Genomic DNA, 18,938 nt, shown 5'->3' with positions numbered 1-18,938 from the left:
ACAGAGGTAGTGAGCATCCTGTCCTATTATTCTTACTCTGGATCAGAACCCAAAGCCCAGTGATGTTGAGGCTGCACAATGAGTACTGACAGAGGGGGCTTTGCTTTAAATTAAGGCAGCACATTTTGGGCAAATGTCTGCTAGTTGGAGGTTTTATGAGTCCCTCTAAAAATATTTTATCCTACACAGTTATGCAAGTGACCCACCAAGACAAACTCATCCTACCCACCTGTATTGTTTCCATCTTTGTTGGCGTCTGCACTCTGAGAGCAGGCCATGTTACCAGCTAGCCAAGGGAGGCAAGGAAGAAAAACACATATGTGCATCTATGCACAGTAACAGTCCAGTCATACCAGTGCCAATCGTGCTACAAACTTTGTCTGATCAGCAGAAAAAGATTTCAGGTGTCTTGTTTTAATGTGAAGGCTGGGTTACCCACTGGCTCGGCTGAACTGAAAGTTCTCTGGATTCATATATAGAATTGAAAGTAATGGTTCTGGAGGAGACCAACTTCCTATTAAAAAGTTTCTTAATTTTTCATGGCCATTTGTGACTGTTGGCAGCCATTTTCAACCCTCCACCCCAGCTGCTCTTGCTACAGTTTCAGAGACCACTTCTCCCTCTGTACCATGCCTCTTCGAGCAAGCCCAGTCATCAAGGATCATGTAGTGGAGATAATAACCCTAGGCTGCAACCCAGTTTTTCATCAGAGAACAAAGGCAGCTATCTCTCACTGCAAGCTTCTCTTGTAAAGGAAGGGTTGATTGAAACAGAGAGTCAAGTCCAACCATAGCAGCACAGCTGAGAGTGCTATTCCTTTTCCAGCAAACAGTATGGTGGCCATATGTGAAAGAGGGCTCCTGCATTGTATAGAATTGGGTGATGTCCTGAACTTCCTGCTGAGATTCCCTCTTCTACACAACTGTTAAAAGTGCAGAAGTCCTGTCCTCCTGTCCCAGCTTTTTTGGCATTGGGATACCCTAGCAAGAAATCATGCTAATGTTCAAAAGTGGGTCTGCAGTAAATAGATACTGCAGAAATCTAAGGCATCATCCGAAGCTAGCTCCACTGTCACTCGTCCAGTCTCAGCTGTAAAGGGGCTATCCATGGTGCTGAACCTATTTTGGGGCTAGGGCTTGGCACCATAGTTAGCTCCTTAAAAGTTCAGACAGAAACCTGGCGTGGGTACAGTGTTCCTCCACTTCTGCTGCCATCCTCTACCCAACTCCAAATGTATTCAGCCTGCAGCCTGTTCTGATTAAAATTCATTTTTTAAAAGCCTGGGAGACGTTGCTGCAGAATATTGATAAGAAAACCGTCTGCTGAATGTATTGGGTATCTCTTATTCCAGTTATAGCTAACAGTAGGGTATTCATTGCATTGTTAGCCATGTATTGATTACTTGGCTAACAACGTTCCTTGGTAGCTCTCCATTTACATGCAAACTAAAACTGAAAAAGTAACAAACTGTCCATATTTGCATGCATTGATTTCTATAATCTTATGACAACAAATGGCTGAGAGCTTCAATCAATGTACTTAAACATGAATTTTAATGTGTACATGGAATAGGGGTGGCAACAGGCTCATTTACAATCCAGGGCTTGCGTGCTTGCATCTAGCAGCAAGTGGGGCCACGGCCAAACTGATGCCCGGGGGACAACATGTAGAAATGCCATATTATCAGCTGGTTACTGGTACCTTCTTGTAAGGTACTCAATATCCACTGATGTTTTTATGATCATTGTTGAACATGTGTATATTGAATCTAGGGCTTGAGATAACTGGGCAATACACACAAGGACCGCTGCACAGGGCAACTCACAGCAGTGCTCTATGCATTCTTAAACCAGGTCTTAGGAGGGACAGAGTGGCAAAAGATTGCCCAGTAAGCCTTCTGCTTCTACTTGCCTATGGATCTCTTTCACTATTCAGACCTGTACCCAGAAGCCTACTTACTGTAGCCTGCCAGTGTTCACAAATTCGCAGTCCCACAAGCTTTGGCGGGCCTTAGTAACCAGTCAAGCCATGTCATTGTCTGCCATGATCCTGAGCCTCTTCTGATTCAGAGGAGGGACAGAGTCTTGTCTCTGAGCTCTGGAGGTATTTGGATTGCCTCCAAAGCCCAGCACAAGGTCAGGGATGAACTCCACCTTCCTTCTGAGTTCCAGGCTCAGGAGAACAGCCGGTGCTTATCTGATCTCGCATGCCGCTGTGGAGTGAGCCAGTAGAAGGTCAGGGAGGATTTCCCTCACATCATAACAAGAGAAGATGGTATATTTTGCCTGTGAAAAGTGCCAGCCTGGCTTTGTAGCCTCTCCAAAAAGGTCTGGGAGAAGTAGAGACAAGATTGAATGAATGCACCAGTGGTCCAGCTCAGTATAAGGTACTATATTCCTCCAAGTCACAGCTATGCCAGATTGGCAGAAAATGGCCAGATGGGATTTGCCTTCCACCCTCTTTCAAGGCCTAGGATTCCTTTTCCTTACATTCAGGTTTGTGATTTGATTAATTTTGCATGCATGTATGTAGTCTGCTTTGCACCAAATGCACAAAGGGAATTCCTCACCCCCCTTCAGCACTGTAGTCCCTCATCCCCAGAAAGGGTCTTCTGAGGGGACCTTCAGGCATGGCTTGAAACGTGGGTCAGCTGCTTCAGTGGAAAGCAGAGTGGGGGATGACCATGTGGAGGATTTTAAAAATTATTTCTCTCCTTTTATCCCCTCACTCCACAACCCAATATGTAGCGATGGAAATGAGGTACTGGCAGGATAGAGGGCAAAATTAGAGCCAGCCCTGGGACAAATCCACCTCTGGGCTACCAGCAGTGCTGTTGGATCCTGCATTTTCCAGTTGCTGCCAGGATGGTCATATCCTCAAAGTGGGATCAGACAAGTCCCACTTCTTCCAAACACTGGTAACTGAAGGTTGGTTATTTAGCCTTACAAAAAACCTTATTTTTCCAATGTGAGCTTCTTAAGGTTGATTTTAAAAAGCTTCAATTTTGAAATCAGCTTACCATGTTCTGCATTTTGAAAATCTACCTGCCCAGAGTAAACAGACTCAAAAAGTCTCAGTACAAATTGATTTTCACATATTTCATTGACTATTCCCCCTCTGCAGACAGGAAGGGGAACTCAGGCATGTATGCAAGTCCTCCCCGTCACGTCCCTGTGAGCCCAGCTGCTAGTTAGGGCTCCTTAAACATGTCCAAGGCTTAAATTGAATGTACGTACTCGCTACTGCTACATTTGTAACATTTTTTTCATTCTTGTGGGTTCATCTCATGCTGAGAAGTTTCTTGCTGTCAAGTAATTCCGGATATTTCCAGTTTAAGCATCAGCTGATACACTAAACTGGAACTCAGCATTCCGCAACCTGGTGCCCTCCATATATGTTGGACTACAGTGCCCATAATCCCCAGCCAACACAGTCAATGTGTGGGCTAACTGGGAGATGGTGGCATCTATAGGCCAACACATCTAGAATGCTCCAGGTTGAGGAGACCATGGCAATTGTTCTGTGTGCCAAACAGCAGTAATCTGACAGTGCAAAGAGACAGAAATGCCATTTCCTGGGACCAAACAAAAACATACAAACATGGGTAATCTTGAAATATTTACAGTCAGGTCCAGGCAGAAGGAACCCAGGAGCGCTACCAGCCACAGAGAGCAGTCACGAACAGATTTGGTCATTTACTGCATGCCAATCCTACTCGAGAGCTGAAGTTCTGGAGGAGATTCAGAAATGCAAAATACTCAATACATGGCTTTAGAAGACAAGAATCTTTAATTAAAGCAGCACTGGGCAAATTATGCACTTTTGCCTGTTGCTGGAATTTTCTGAGCACCACAAGTTGATGTTGAAGCGAGACATGGGGCTCAGTGCTGTCTTGCACTTCAGTGTCCTGTCAATTCCACCCTTTCCATGCTTGGAGGAGTTCCCAGGGGGGTTCAAAACCCCATTATGGTCTAGAGCAGAGCCATCATTCATAATCCAAAGTGTAAACAACCTGGATTTCCCTGAAGGTGATTTTTCATTCAGGGGATGCTCAAGTCAGCAGGGAAAGCTCTTGTAAGATAACACACTGTTCGGTTATAAAATGCAACTTAAAGCATGGACATTTTCTCTACATTTCAGATTCCTCAGGGAAATTTTTAGGCTTTTTTGTTTTTTCCCTAGGTAATGCCATTTGATTTAGAGCATTCTACACAATTTCAAAGGCAGATGTAATAAAAGAGAGGTGGTGGGGTGAGACCAGTGAGAGATAAGAGAAAGGGAGGGAGCGTATCAACATAAATTATTGATGGTGCCTTGGCTTACTCTTCAGGATTCACTGTTAATGATGTGTGGCTATTCTGGCTTTAAATGTACTATATAGTGCAGCAACCATTGAGCTTCAGTCCCTATATTAAGAAGGATTTCTTCTCAATGAGGTATTTCCAAATGGTCTGTCTTGCATTATGGAATGGAACTCTTAATGAATGAATCAGCCCTATCATTGGACTTGTTCTTTTACAGCAGTGTGACAGTGTGGAGCCCTCCAGATGGGTAGGATTACAACTCTCATCATCCCGAGCTAGCATGCCAATGCTGGCTGGGAATACTGGGGTCTACAGTCCAAATCTGGAGGATGCCATAAGCACACTAATTGACTCCAATTAAAAGTGTGAGGATTAATATGATGACTGAATACTTCTTTGAATACAGTCCCTTAAATAGATGAAGGCAGAGTTGGTATGCCTCAGTTACTGCATGGAACATCACATTCTGCTGATTCTCAAACCCTGAATGTTAAGAGTAAAAGAGATGTGGGCCTAGTGAAAGGCCCGGGACTGGGGATATTCGAAGCTGTTGCATTGCTGAATCCAAAAGAAAAAGGAGGAAGCAGATAAAATTCTTGCTGGATTGCACCAAAGTTTGCCTTAGTTCACAAACCCAGTTCTCTTGTTTCTTGCCCCTGGCACCTCCTGATCTCAGTCTGTAAGGGAGTGTGCAGTGCTGGGCTTGGATTAAGTGATGCTCTTCAGGGTTCTCCCATGTGACCTTGTGCTAGTTGCTCTCTTGAATGCTCAGAACTGGATTTCTAAAATTATGCTTTCAGGAACATATCGATGCTACTAGGATTGTTTTTTCAACTTTAAAAGATCTGTACAGATTAATTTCAGCCCTACACATAATACAGTTAGCACTGGAAACTGGAGTCTTGGGCTGTCCTTGGAATGGAGATACCAATATCTAGAAATATTACCCAACAATTACCTTCCAGCAATTCTGTGCATAACTGGGACATTAATTTCCATCTTGTTGGAAATGTAATATTGGAATATTAAGATGTTACTCCTTGACCAATTTTCTTAATTGTCCTTGTGGAATATAGCCTCAAGGTAATGAAATTCATTGGCACTATTGTAGCAATAATGAAACCCCCTCACCCAGTCATGGTTAACATGATAGCAGTGAGTGCATGTATGTATATACACACATAGGTGCACACGGAGTGTGTATGATTGTTCCATGGAAACTGACATTCTTTGATGGAGGCTGGACTCCTTACTACACATCTTAGTCACTGTGTCAAATTGCAGTTCCTGGAATTCCTTGGAAAAAAGCACCACAGTTTAACTGATAAACAATTCTATGTCCATAATGTAGAGAGACCCTAAATATCAATATTACTCAGGTGTAACAATGAATTTTAGTAAGCATTGCTTACTTAAGACCATGTTAAATTTTATTTAACAGAACGATATGCATATAGCAGAAGACTGTATGCAGGCAATCCCCAAGTTATGAACACCAAGTTATGAACAACCCATACTTACAAAAGAACTGCCATAAAGCCTATTAATTCTAAAAATTACTGCAGAAAATTGTCATCACCATAGAGAGAGGAAGCAAGAGGGGAGAGAGGGGAGACCATAGAGAGAGATGGGAGGTGAAATGGTAGAGAGGTAGGCCTCCAAAGCATGCCTTCCTGCTCCCACCCATCCAGAGAGGGAAATCTCCCCAACATTTCCTTTCTGCAAAGAAGAGGCACTGGTGAGTGGGGAGCCTAGAGTTATTTGTGGTTTTTCCACTTTCATGGTTCCTGCATCCCTAACCCTCATGAATGTGGAGGGCTGACTAGACATAAACCGATTTAGATACAAATTAGACTTAAAGACAAATTTCCATTTTCTCAGGAACAGAACTCATTTGTAACCTGGGGACTGTCTGTATTATCACTATGTTTCAGCTTAACATATCTCATGGAACTTGGGATACAAGTGTGATATAAACATGTTATTCTTATGCTGGGACACGGGAATAATGTTGCTGTCCCCAGTTGTAAATGTATAGAAACCAAAGACTTGCCAACAGCTATTTAAACTTCTCAGTGCCCAACTTGTGTGCAAATATGGTAAGAACTATTCTGGAATGATCTGGCAGACATTAAGTTCTTGATAGACAATAAGAGAAGTCCTTGGCTGGATGAGTATGGAAGCCATCAGTTAACAAAAGAACAGTGGTGACCTGTTGGAACAAGCACAACAAAAGACACTTTAGTAATGTGAATGATACAGAAAAAGCAACATTCTAATTTCCACATCACATAGGCTAAAAAGAGCACAGTTCTAAATAGCAATGGGTGGAAGGTTTGGTTTGGGTTGCATCTGCTGTGTTGCTAAACCTTGGGTTGTTCTTGAAATGTGGGTGATCATGCTGCCTGAACCCAGCTGGGATACAACCCACAGTTTACAACCCAACAACAAACCATAAGCTCTTTTCATAGGCTGTTCATGGTTAATAAGCCATAGCTTGTTAGCACAGCTTGTTTCATAGAACATGTTAACTCTCAGTTCAGCAACAACCCATACGCACCCCATTCTCAACCCTTGGCTCTGAATCCAGTCAAAATGATAGCTCTCCATCGTCCCTATTTCATTGCACCGCTATGCTTCATCATTTGAGAACTGATGTACCTTAGAGGTTAACAATGCAGTCCTTGAGAATTGGAGTTGTGAATCAGGAATGCTCCTGATAAAATTGTATTTCACAGATGAACTCACTGAAGCCCAAATCAGATGTTCTTTTGATATGCAGCTGGCAACTATGTAACAAATTTTTCCTTACCTGTTTGCAGGCACACAAGTGAGGATGAAGGAGAGATTTTGACAAGAAATGTCCTGTCCAAAGAAGGAATGCTAATCTCATCCTTTCCTGGAACAATTAGAACCAAGTCTCCCACCTCTGCAGCTGGAACGCTTGATGAAATCACCCCCATCTGCACCTTCTCATGGAAGATATCTGTGCGTGGGGATCACGCTTGCTATATTATATTACCTCCAGGATCAGATGCAATGTGCACACTGTGCATTGCTGGCACAGGCTGGTTCAAACAAGTGATGCTGCCAGTCTGAGGAGAACTTTTGGGTGGTACTGGAGAGATGCTTGTTGCCTGCTCACTGCAAGGGCTATGCAGCAACAAACTCCTCTGCGCCACCGTCTGCTGGCTGCAAAGGAAACGCTTGCTGGTGTGTTCGTGTCCCCTGGAATTAGGCAGCAGCCTCTTGGTGGCTCGGTGACCCTAGTGCTGGCAAACTGTCCTGGAAATGACGACCGGGGGGTGGGGGGGAGGAAGCAGTGGTGACGCTCCAGGGTTGTTGATCTGCAGTTTAGCACTGATTCACCTCTGTTCATATAGTCTCCATCCAACAGGCAAGCAGAAATGTCACTGCTGCCATTCCCACAACTGTCAAGCAGGTTGCAGATACATTACTTCATTACTCCACATGCATCCAACTTTCAACAAAAAATAAAATCACCACAAAGAATGCATTTGGCTTGCACCCTACTGACTATATAACAGAAATACGCAAGCAAAAGGACCCTGAGCTCACGAACTTTAAGGTAGCAACTGGTACCCTGGATGTCAGTGAATGGGTAAACAGTAAAAAAAGAAATGAAATGCAGAATCCATTTTTTAAAAATGGGATTATACCAATAATGCCATGGCTGGTCAAGCCAGGGAAGGGTTGCTTGAATGAGAATGTCTGCAGCAGACACTGAAAACAAAACAAAGACCATGCCTGCGTGACCTCAACGAGAGGGGCAATTCATGCAGCCGGTGCACCAAGGACTGTAGCCAAGGTGGACACCACATGGATCACTGGTCCATGCAGAACACTTCCAGGAACACCTGAACTGACGACCTCACTGAGAGGGCATGCTGGTAGCAGACTGCTCACTTTCAAGCTACAGTGCTGTTGTCAGGACAAACTAGTTAAGGATTATAAAGCTCTTTGCACACCCAAGAGTGCTGTATACCTATTATTGTTACTCTAGTTGCTTGACTAGAATCTTCATTGAAATGGAAAAGTATTGCCAGTCACTGCTTAAAGACATTTTCCAATAATACCATACTTTTGTCTTTTAACTACATTATTTAATAATGTGATTACATAAACAAAAAGGATGGGTAGAACATAAGCCACATAATGTATAGTAAAATGACAGCAACTGTACCCAAATACAGTAGACTTTCAATTGATTGGACTTCAAGCAACCAGTACTCTCAAGCAACTGGGAAAAAATTGAATAATACTTTAAATAATTAAAAGAAAATCAATTTCCAGCAGAAATGTAAGTTTAAATATGGTGCACCATGCACCATGTCATGCCCACATGCCACACCCTGTGCTGTGAGTAAGCTCACATGTTTGTGTCCCAGTCCTGCCAATTCGCCAAGTGTAAACATGCCAGTCACTGGAATCTATTGTTATTCAAATTTTGTGTTCTCACCCAACCCCAGGTATGCTGAAACAGGTCCTATGTAACTGTAAATGCAGAGTGCTTACCTCAAGCAGAAGATGGAAATATGCAAGAGGCTTGAGAAAGGCAAGAGTCATGCAATGCTCATGCAGGAATTTAATGTCAATTCGCCAACAATCTATGACATTACTGCCCAGTCTCAGAACACAGAAGTTTGTCTTTATTTGTCTTAATTCGCTTTTAATTACTGTATTTCAACATTAATATCAATACATTGGGTATGGTATGGTATGGGGTACAGTATCAGGCCTATTTTTTAATAGTAACTCTCAAGCAACCAGAACTACATTTATCTGGCATCTAACAATCCTCATCAGTGCCAGTTAACTGAGAGTCTACTGTATAAGCTTGTGCATGTGAATGTTATTGCCTTGAGTCTCCTCTTCCTTCATCTGTTGTAAATTCAGAAGCAATCCAACTGAATCCAGCAGTGTTTTGTTGATTTATGCAAGAGGATAATGAATATTTCATTGATCTCCTCACAGTCCCATGGAATCTCTGTCTTTCAAAAGTACAGGATTCTTGACATGTCATTTTTAGTTTTGAAGAAGCAGATCTCAAAAAAGGTACAGTAGATGTTTCCACGTTCTCCTTTTAAATCAGTTGTTGTGATCCCCATCACGATGCGCCCCCTCCCCAGCCATTTCAGCTTTTCGATGTGTAGGAAGCAGAATGCACTTACCAATAGCAAATGCCTATCAAAAAGCATTTCTGGGGAAGAGAAAAGCAAGGAATTTTGTTCCAAATATGTCCATATTAGCTAATTTGATAATCAACATGGAAATGTTCCCTCTTTTCACCGTATTAGAGCACTGCATGTTTACAATAGTTGTTCATGGCAGTGATCATTCTGCTTTGGGAAACAATTAATTCTGTAAGTGTGGCTTTCTGTAATGTGTCTTCAATTATTTGGGTGCTGTGCTTTTCTAACTGTTGGTGTGTCAAAGGATCACTAATCTGTGCTTGGACTAGAAGAAGGATGGGAAGGAATGATCTCTGCCAACTGAACCCTTTCTTTATAACTCTGCAACAAACCTCTCCATTTTACTTGCAGGTTTATCATGGCATGGTATGATAAGCCTGCAAATTAAACTCTTTGAGGGAAAGAGAAGCATCATTGCATTTATTCTACAGAATGTCAATTTACAGGAGCCTAAAAGTGGTTTGTCCTATTCCAGGTGTACAGAAGCACAGAGCAAATCTGGCCCACTTGGAGACCCAAATTAGCTGCCCAGGGTTCCTCAGTTCTCCATGCCCCCTTCCACTGGTGCTGTCCCTTCGCTCACTGCTGATCATTTGGTACTCTCCAGGCTTTTATGCATTCCCCTGCCCTATCCTAAGAGGCTGCTGTGCTTCCCTTAAGGCTTAGGTACTGGCCAGAAGTCATTAATTAGGCAACTTCGCTCTGATATTGCATTAAAATGTATTCGATTAGTCTATAAAACGTGTGAAAACATACATTTGCATGCAAGTCAATGCAGCACAAGGCGCCTGGATGGAACTGAGTGCTGAGAGGGGATAATTGAATCAGACTGATCTTTGCTATGGCCTGAGCTGTATTGTGGGTTGGATCCTTTTGGCTGGAAATTCAAATGAATAACTGGCAGAAAGTGAGTAAATGTGGTGGTGGTGGTGACTTCTACCTCAGCTGTTGAAAATACTGCTTAACAACTGGGGCTTAACCATACGCAGTTCTTTATGCGTGCTGTGGGGGGCTTTTTTGGAAATTGGGGATGTAGTTGCCGGAGGCTGGAATGTTTATTGAAACAGGCTCACTATTTATTTATTTATTTATTTATTTAAAACATTTCTATGCCGCCCCCATCGCAACAAAGCCTCGGGGCGGCTCACAAAGAATAAATAAATAAATAAACAATAACGATACAACAAATTTTTTAAAAATTGTTTAAAAACCCCTGGTGCATTCTTGGCTAAAAATTTAAAATCCTATTTATTAAATAATTTAACAATTAAAATAAGTTTTAAATAAAAAGGTCTTAGCCTGGCACAGAAAAACAAATGACGGCACCAGGCGGACCTCTCTGGGGAGCGCATTCCATAGATGGGGCGCCACCACAGAGAAAGCCCTCCTCCGGGTACTCACCCTCCTAATATCATTCACGGAGGGTTCCTGGAGAAGGGCATCTGTTGCTGATCTCAAAGGGCGGGAGGGCATATATGGGCACAAGCGTTCCTTTAGATATCCAGGTCCCAAGCCGTGCACTAACACTTGCACTTTAGAAATTCCCTTCATCTTCATGAACCTCGCCTATTTATTTATTTATTGTGCTTGGTAACTTAAAAAAACCCATTTAATTTTGGGCATGAAATAAACCTTGAGATTGAAGAATATGAATGTCTGTGTTTGGTGCTTCACTTTGATTCTAGGCAGCTGTTTTTTGGTGCCCTGTCATAGCTACACTAAGATATTTGGTTCATCTATTGTTTTGTATGAGCAGCTATTGAAAAACAGCTTCTACCAGCAAGCCTTTTCTTCAAACAAGTCAGTGTTTCAGTTACATTTCTACAGCTTTCACTCATAGCTCTGATTTCACTCAGAGCCATACTGCCTACACATTTTGCCTAATATAGCTGCTTTTTATAAAGGGTAGAGACTTCTTATTCTTAGTGTATTCAGGAAATCTAGTCCAGCTAAGGGTCCAAACGGGCAATAGATGGCAGGGCTAGAATCTAGGAAAAACCTAGCCAGCTAAGCTATATCACAACTCACTTGTGCACCACCAAAAATGAGAAAACACATTACCAGAAAAAGATTACAAAATGGGACAACAATTTGCCTAATGTTTGGATATGCTAATTATATGTATAGATGCAATTTTAGGAATTTATATTCCAATTTTAATAGCAATACAACACATCTCACCATATTGGAGAAATCTGGCCCAGGTGCTTGTGGAACTGCTCAATCAACTGTCCAGGTGTTAAGTGTAGTTGCTTCTTCCCCCTTCTTGATCTTTATTTGGCAACTAAACTTAGACTGGACAGCTCTTCAAATGGAGCATTCAGTTAGAGGATGGTCCTCTGGTAGCCTTTCAAGTAGCAGACATTTCTCTGTCACTTGACCACCCTAATCCTAGCCTACCTACCATAATTGCCTAAGATTAAATCAAAAACAGTGCAGCAGCCACAATGTTTGGCAACTCTGATGGCTGAAATTGCAGGGATGAAAAGTCAGTGAAAAGTTCAGAAATGTTCCTGCCGTTGTACCATCTTGGCCATCTTCGAAACAGGTTTCTGAGAAAATTATGGGCATAGCCAGAAATCAAGAAAGCCTCTTGTTCCTATTTGTTCTTATAGTTAAGAATAATTGTTTCAGAATCAGATCCAAATGTAAAATCTTTTCTCCTTTGTTTTGTTTTCTCATCTGAGATAGAAACAGGACTGCACATCTGAATATGCTGGACTGATCTTCTGCCGCACAAACCAAAGACCAAATGCCTCATTTAAGAATGCTTGGAAAGTAAGGAGGTAGAAGACAAAATTATACAGCACTGCTTTATCTAGGAATTGCTCCTGAATCTGTAGAAAACTCTAGCTAATGGGTCCTCGAACTATGGCCCACAGGCCAGATACAGCCCACCATGCTCATTTATCCGGCCCGCCTCAGAGCTTTTGGACTTGCTCGGAGAAAACAATCTCTGGATGAGTCCAAAAGCTCTGAGCTGGTGCAGGCGTTCTTTGAAACTGAGCAGCAGAGAGCCAGCGCATAAACCAAATTGCAACAGCTCAATTGCGCATGCACTGGATTTCCTCCCCCACCCCCATTGCATGCATGCACAGAGCAGGAATACGGAGCGCGAAACAGAAGAGAGTTGGGCGGAAGAGATAGAGAGAGAGAGAGAGAGAAAGACACTAAAAAAGGATTGAAGGTAAGAAAAATATAACTTTTTTTATTATTATTGTTATTATTATAACATTTCTATGCCGCCCCTTGCCGAAACCTCGGGGCGGCTTACAACATGATAAAATACATTGAAATACAATAGTACATAATAAATTACCATTAAATACAAAAATACAAAAAATACATTGATTTACAAATATAAAATTAAAATTATCAGTATAAAATAAAAATATAGGAGGAGAAAGAGAAGGGAGAAGAAGTTGCCCTGGCCAGATCATATGTTTTAACAATTCAAATGATGTTTAAATAAAAAGGTCTTTACCTGGCGCCGAAAAACCAGTAACGACGGTGCCAGGCGGACCTCTTTGGGGAGTGAATTCCATAGGTTGGGCGCCACCGCAGAGAAAGCCCTCCTCCGGGTACTTACTCTCCTAATTTCTTTCATGGAGGGTTCCCGGAGAAGGGACTCTCCCGCAGATCTCAAAGGGCGGTCGGGCATATACGGACGTAAGCGCTCGTTCAGGTAGCCAGGACCCAAGCCGTTTAGGGTTTTATAGGTTATAATCAAATCTATTTTTAATTATGTGAACCACGCCCGCCTCAGCGAGCCCGAGGGTAGCTGCTCAACGATAGTGGTGGCATGGAAGCCATGGCCTTCTGTGGGCAAGCCGCCACCGCCGCCATTGAGCGGCCACCATGATTCTTCCTCCTGCGGTGGGGAGAGGCGGGAGGCACCCTGGTTGGCCAGCCGCGGCCCCGTCCCAAAAGCAGCCCTTACCTTCCTCCTCACGGCTCTCTCCCAGCCGGGGAAGCTGCCCCGCACTCATCTCTCCGGCCTCCTGCCCCTCCTCCCGGAGCCTGGCGAGTGCCTGGGAGGGGACCTTCCTCTGGCTCGGAAGCAGAGCAGTGGCGAAGAGCCGGGAAGGCCTCGACTGAGGCAAGCACACCCTCATGGCTCCCCCTCGTGTTGTGATCTCCCTATTGGCAGGCGGTGCAGCTTCATCTTGTGCTTCTGCTGCAGCCCGAGTGAGCAGAGCAAACATTTTTAATGTTTAATTAATTTTAATTTTAATTAATTTTTAATTTATTGTAATTATAATTTTTCAAACTATAGTCTGGCCACCCAACAGTCTGAGGGACAATGAACTGACCCCCTGTTTAAAAAATCTGAGGACCCCTGCTCTAGCTTGTCATTTTGCTTCTATGCTAATAGACACTCAACAACTCAGATTCTCTATTAGAAGGAATGCTCTTAGGAAACTGAAACAGGAAACTTCTGCATGTAAAATGTATTCTATCATTTAGCTGCTCTGATGGCTTGGGATAAGGTAGGGGAGAAATATACATATTAGTTGTTGACTGACTAAGTAGAGGAGCAAGAATGGGAGGAAACACTGCAGAATGGGCTGCGGAATCATCAGTACGCTGATGATACCCAGCTCTACCTCTCGTTCTCCACCAATCCAGGTGAGGCAGTGGCTGTACTGAACCGGTGCCTGGCTGAGGTAATGGGCTGGATGAGGGCCAGTAAACTGAAGCTCAGTCCAGACAAGACGGTAGTCCTGCTGGTGGGAGATTCAAGCCCCTGGGAAGGTGACTTGGATCTTGTCCTGAATGGGGTCGCACTCCCTCTAAAGGACAGGGTCCACAGCTTGGGAGTGCTCCTCGACCCAGAGTTGTCTTTGGAAGCTCAAGTGACAGCGGTGGCGAGGAGCGTTTTCCATCAGCTTCAGCTAATCCATCAGCTGCGTCCCTATCTGGAGGACGACTGCCTAGCGACAGTGCGCATGCATTGGTTACTTCCCGGTTGGATTTCTGCAACGCGCTCTACGTGGGGCTGCCCTTGAAGACAATCTGGATACTTCAGATGGTGCAAAATAGAGCAGCCAGGCTGCTGAAGGGGACTGGGCGTTATTCTCATATAACCCCAGTCCTCTACCAGCTTCACTGGCTTCCCATCGAAGTCCGGGTTAAATTCAAGGTGTTGGTAATCACCTATAAAGCCCTTAAAGGCTTGGGACCTGGATACCTAAAGGAATGCCTGCTTCCGTATTTGCCCTCCCGCCCCTTGAGATCGGCAGCAGAGGCCCTCCTCTGGGAGCCCTCTGTGAGAGACATTAGGAGACAAAATACCCGGAGGAGGCCTTTCTCTGTGGTGGCGCCCCATCTGTGGAATGCGCTCCCCAGAGAGGTCCGTCTGGCGCCGTCGTTATTTGTTTTTCAGCGCCAGGCTAAGACCTTTTTATTCAAACAATATTTAATAATGTTTAATATTTATAGGTTTTAATTGTGCAGCTGGGGTGTTTCCGGGTTTTAACCGTATTTGTATTATATTTATTTATTTGTGTGAGCCGTCCCGAGGCTATATAGCAAGGGGACAGCATATAAAAACTTTAAATAAATAAATAGTTACAGAATTGTTGGCAGATGTTCAATCACATCCTTGCTTTTCTAAAGCAATTTCTGCCATATTGCAAGAGCATATTCCTACATATCCTGTTGAAAATAGGAATTGGTGTGTTTAAGTAAAAGGTATGTGTATGTCAGGGGAAGACACTTGATTCTGCCATGGCTGTATGAGGAAGTCTTATTTTAAACACTCTTTAAACTTGAGGTAAAATACTCCTGAAAGACAGATGTTATCTCTATCTAATGTAAGGTACTTTACCTGTTCCTAAGCAATGTAAGAAATTCTCTGTTTTATTTTTTAACCATGGCCATTTTGTGAGGGAAGAACATGCCATGCCTGTCCTTTAACTGATGGAAAACAGGGCCTGAGTGAGCAATCCATGGACATGATGAAGAAGATGGTTGAATCTTACCACCCCAGAGCAGAATGCTTTCTTTAGGGTAAGATCCAGGCTGGGCATGTGCCACTTAACATCTTCCATCATTTAATTTAACATGTGGTGTAGCTGGTCCATGTCCAGGGTCAGAGATGCACTGAAATGATCTGAGTTTAATTTAATGGTTTTCGTTATAGTGAGAGAACGGTGTACAAGCACTATATTAAAAAAAAGTTCCTTGGATATAAGTTCTAGGCAAAAAGTGTTGCCAGAAAGTATCAAATGACTATTTTTAGGCTCCATGGGGTTGTGATATCTTCTCTCCCAAATGAGCCAACACCTGGTATCTTTCCTTTATAGATCCTAAATGTCAAGTCTCCTCCAGAAAACCACGCTCAGCTTTAAGTATGATAGAAAAATGCCAAACTTTTCCATTTGCTGTTGTTATTCACCAAAAGTATGGCATTTTACACTCATTTATTTGATTTTTATACAAGTTAAAAACATATCTAGACACATTTATCATTTTGAGAGGGAGAAAGTTGCAGCAAACTCATAAAGATAACTATCAGGGAATTGACAGAATGTGGAACATCAAGAAAATATGGAATAATTTCCTATTGATGCTGCATACCAAAGGAAAAACAAATACCACAAATGTAAGTGTTTTTGTTTGTGCAGAAAAGATCAATCAGATTGATATAAGGCCCTATGACAATATTGCTTTTTCAAGTTATTAATGACATTGCAGTTTTAGTTTTTAAAATTTTGCTTATCCAGTAAAGGCTCTTGGAATCTAAAATGCTCTATATACATGGGCACAAAATGTTTGGAACACATATATATGATTCCCACTATGATGGCCAGGTGCAGAACTGGCCAATTCCCTTCCTTCACTGTCAACAGGAATGCAGAAGAGTCAATTTGACACGTGTACCTATCCCTGCTGAATTTTCCTCTGGTAAACAAGTGTTCAAGGCTCAGGAGCCTTGTCCTTTTCTGCATCAGCCATCTTAGACCCATGGGCCCACACATCATTCCCGGTCACATGACTGATGCTTATACAATGTAACAGTTCCCAGCACACCAAGGAATGATGAAGTGTGGTGTTGAAGGAAATCAGGAATCACATTGAATAAAAAACCTGAGAAAGGAAAAGCCAGAGACGTGAAAGGGTTTAGTATGAAATGATTAAATTGTAGTATAAGGAGGTTTGGGTGAGACTAATTCAAGGCACAGTGAGAGACTGCAGAGCAGCCTTCGATTTACACCTACTAAATCCCCAACTGTGGATAATTACTTTGTCTCCTCCTTGTCTTTCCTGTGAAGTCTCATTACCTGAGATCAGCAAAGTATGGGCACAATGTTGCCCTAGTTCTGATGGGAAAAGGAAAGGAGTTAATTTTAATTATTTTTCAGTGATACATGCCTATTAGAAGTAGAAGGGTGCTGATTTAAATTTAAGCTTGTCTGAAAACTGTGATTGACCCATAGAAAGGTCCTAATGCATTTAAACAGATGACTGTATTTCTGGCAAATTCTGCATATCTGGCCACAGAGTGACTAAAATAAATCGGCAAGCAAAATGTTATTTTGTATGCAATTCATGTGCATGCAGATATAAGTACCTTTTTCTAAAGCCATTGTTGTTGCTGCTGCTGCTTCATACTGTCAAGTTGTCCCCAACCTGTGATGGCCCTAGGAATGAATGTCTTCCAAAATGTCCTGTCCTTCACAGCCCTGCTCAGCCCTTGTAAACTTAAGGCGGTGGCTTCCTTTATGAAATTGAGCCATCTCATAGTTGGTCTTCTTTTGCTCTCAATTTCCCCTAGCATTATTTTCTCCTCCAGCAATTCTTGTCTTCTCCTAATGTGACTGAAGTACAATAGCCTCAGTTTCATCATTTTTGCTTCCATTTTTGATCCAGGATTCTCTTGTTCATCTTTCATTCTCTTCCATGGTATTCACAAACGTGTCCTCCAGCACCATCATCACTGACCAACTTTCACAGCCATACACAGTGATTGCAAATACAAGAATGTGGATAATCTTAGCCTTGGCCTCCAGTAACATGTCCCTACACCTGATGATCTTTCCTAGTTCCTTCACTGCTGCCATTTCAAGACTCAGTCTTCTAATTTCTTGACTACAGATCCCATGTGAATTGATGATTATGCTAAGGTATGCAAAATCTTTCACAATTTCAATTTCCTCTTTGCTGACAATAATTTATAAAATTATTGGCCTATTACTGCAGAATGGGCAAGCATAGCTACATGTTTGGGCTTCGTGGGGATCACTTTTTCTACTGCTACATGCCATTATTCAATGGAAGGTAGTAGCCTATCTTAGCTATGTTTTATGAATTCAGGTTACAGCCTAAAGAAAAATAATTCTTGTGGACCAGACAGTATATTTAAATATTTAGTGTTTTATGTTATTTAGTGCTTGCCTACATACTGACTTTTCTGGGTAAGTGCTAAGCCGAATCTATTTTAGAAGCAAGTAACTCTGGAACACTTCTATATCTATGCATATATAGTAATGGTGGAGGCTGACTGACTGTCAGAGGTGCAGTAGAACCAAAGCTCACAGGGTTGAAGCATCAGGGTGTTCTGACTGGCAGGGACAGTGGCACCATGTGCCACCCCTCAGACTTGTTTGCTCCCACAGAGACTCCCTTCAATCTTCACTGTAGCTGAAGGGAAATTGAATTTTCCCAGCAGCAAAATATTGTTGTGAGCTTTTCCTACTGTAATGTATTTTGGGAGAGCTTAGTTGTTATGACCCATTTACTGTGTGTTGTGGTAGTGGCAGATTTTAAAATGTTTGAAAAAACACAGCCTCTATGGCTGATGCCAGATCAAAGCTCAGCCACCATCTTTCCCTAGTATTATTCTAGGCACCTGGCAGCCGGACCATTAGTCCCGCTTGCCGAGTTTGTCTTTTCCAAGTGGCAATGCCTCTCCCAGATTTTTCCTGAGCTCTGCTGCTTGATATGGCGATGCCAGGGAATTAATCTGGAGCTTCTTACACAGAATGCACTGAACCTCAGCTTCTTTTTGCATTAGAGATGTACAGTAATTTTTTTACTGCTCATTTATAAACATTAAGCATAGATTAATGAAGGTTGTTTAGACAACACAGCTCAAGAAGTTGTTTTATACTGGGGAAGATGTGAAGAAGTGAGATCACATTTAATCAGACTTTCCAGTGCAATCCAGATTTAAACGCCTTGTTCTTATCTCTGAAGGACAGAGGCAGAATCTGCAGGAAAGATATTGTTCAGTCCTCTTCTGTTTGCTGCTCATAAACTCTCAGGACACCACTGAGTGCCCGGATGAGCTTTTGTTGCCTTGTGTTCATTTCGTTTTATTGCAAACATGAAAGTGACATCAATGGGTACTTCATTGTACATACATGCAGCTTATATAGCTGTCATTTGAAGAATCCTGCCAATCTTTCTTTGCCCA

General features: G+C 42.6%; 1 long non-coding RNA gene across 1 annotated transcript in view; it reads left to right on the top strand.

The window, feature by feature from the left end:
* Nucleotides 1-12,512, top strand: part of LOC123017195 — a 77,359-nt gene extending 64,847 nt beyond the window's left edge. Inside the window, exons 2-3 of the long non-coding RNA XR_006413550.1 lie at nucleotides 7,127-9,380; nucleotides 12,209-12,512. This is a non-coding gene — a long non-coding RNA (uncharacterized LOC123017195). The remainder of the gene's footprint in view (nucleotides 1-7,126; nucleotides 9,381-12,208) is intronic.
* The last annotated feature ends 6,426 nt before the right edge of the window (nucleotides 12,513-18,938 follow it).

This window comes from Varanus komodoensis, unplaced genomic scaffold (assembly GCF_004798865.1).
Source record: "Varanus komodoensis strain SLA01 unplaced genomic scaffold, ASM479886v1 scaffold9, whole genome shotgun sequence".
Lineage (NCBI taxonomy): Eukaryota > Metazoa > Chordata > Lepidosauria > Squamata > Varanidae > Varanus > Varanus komodoensis.
This window is presented reverse-complemented; position numbering and strand designations above follow the sequence as displayed.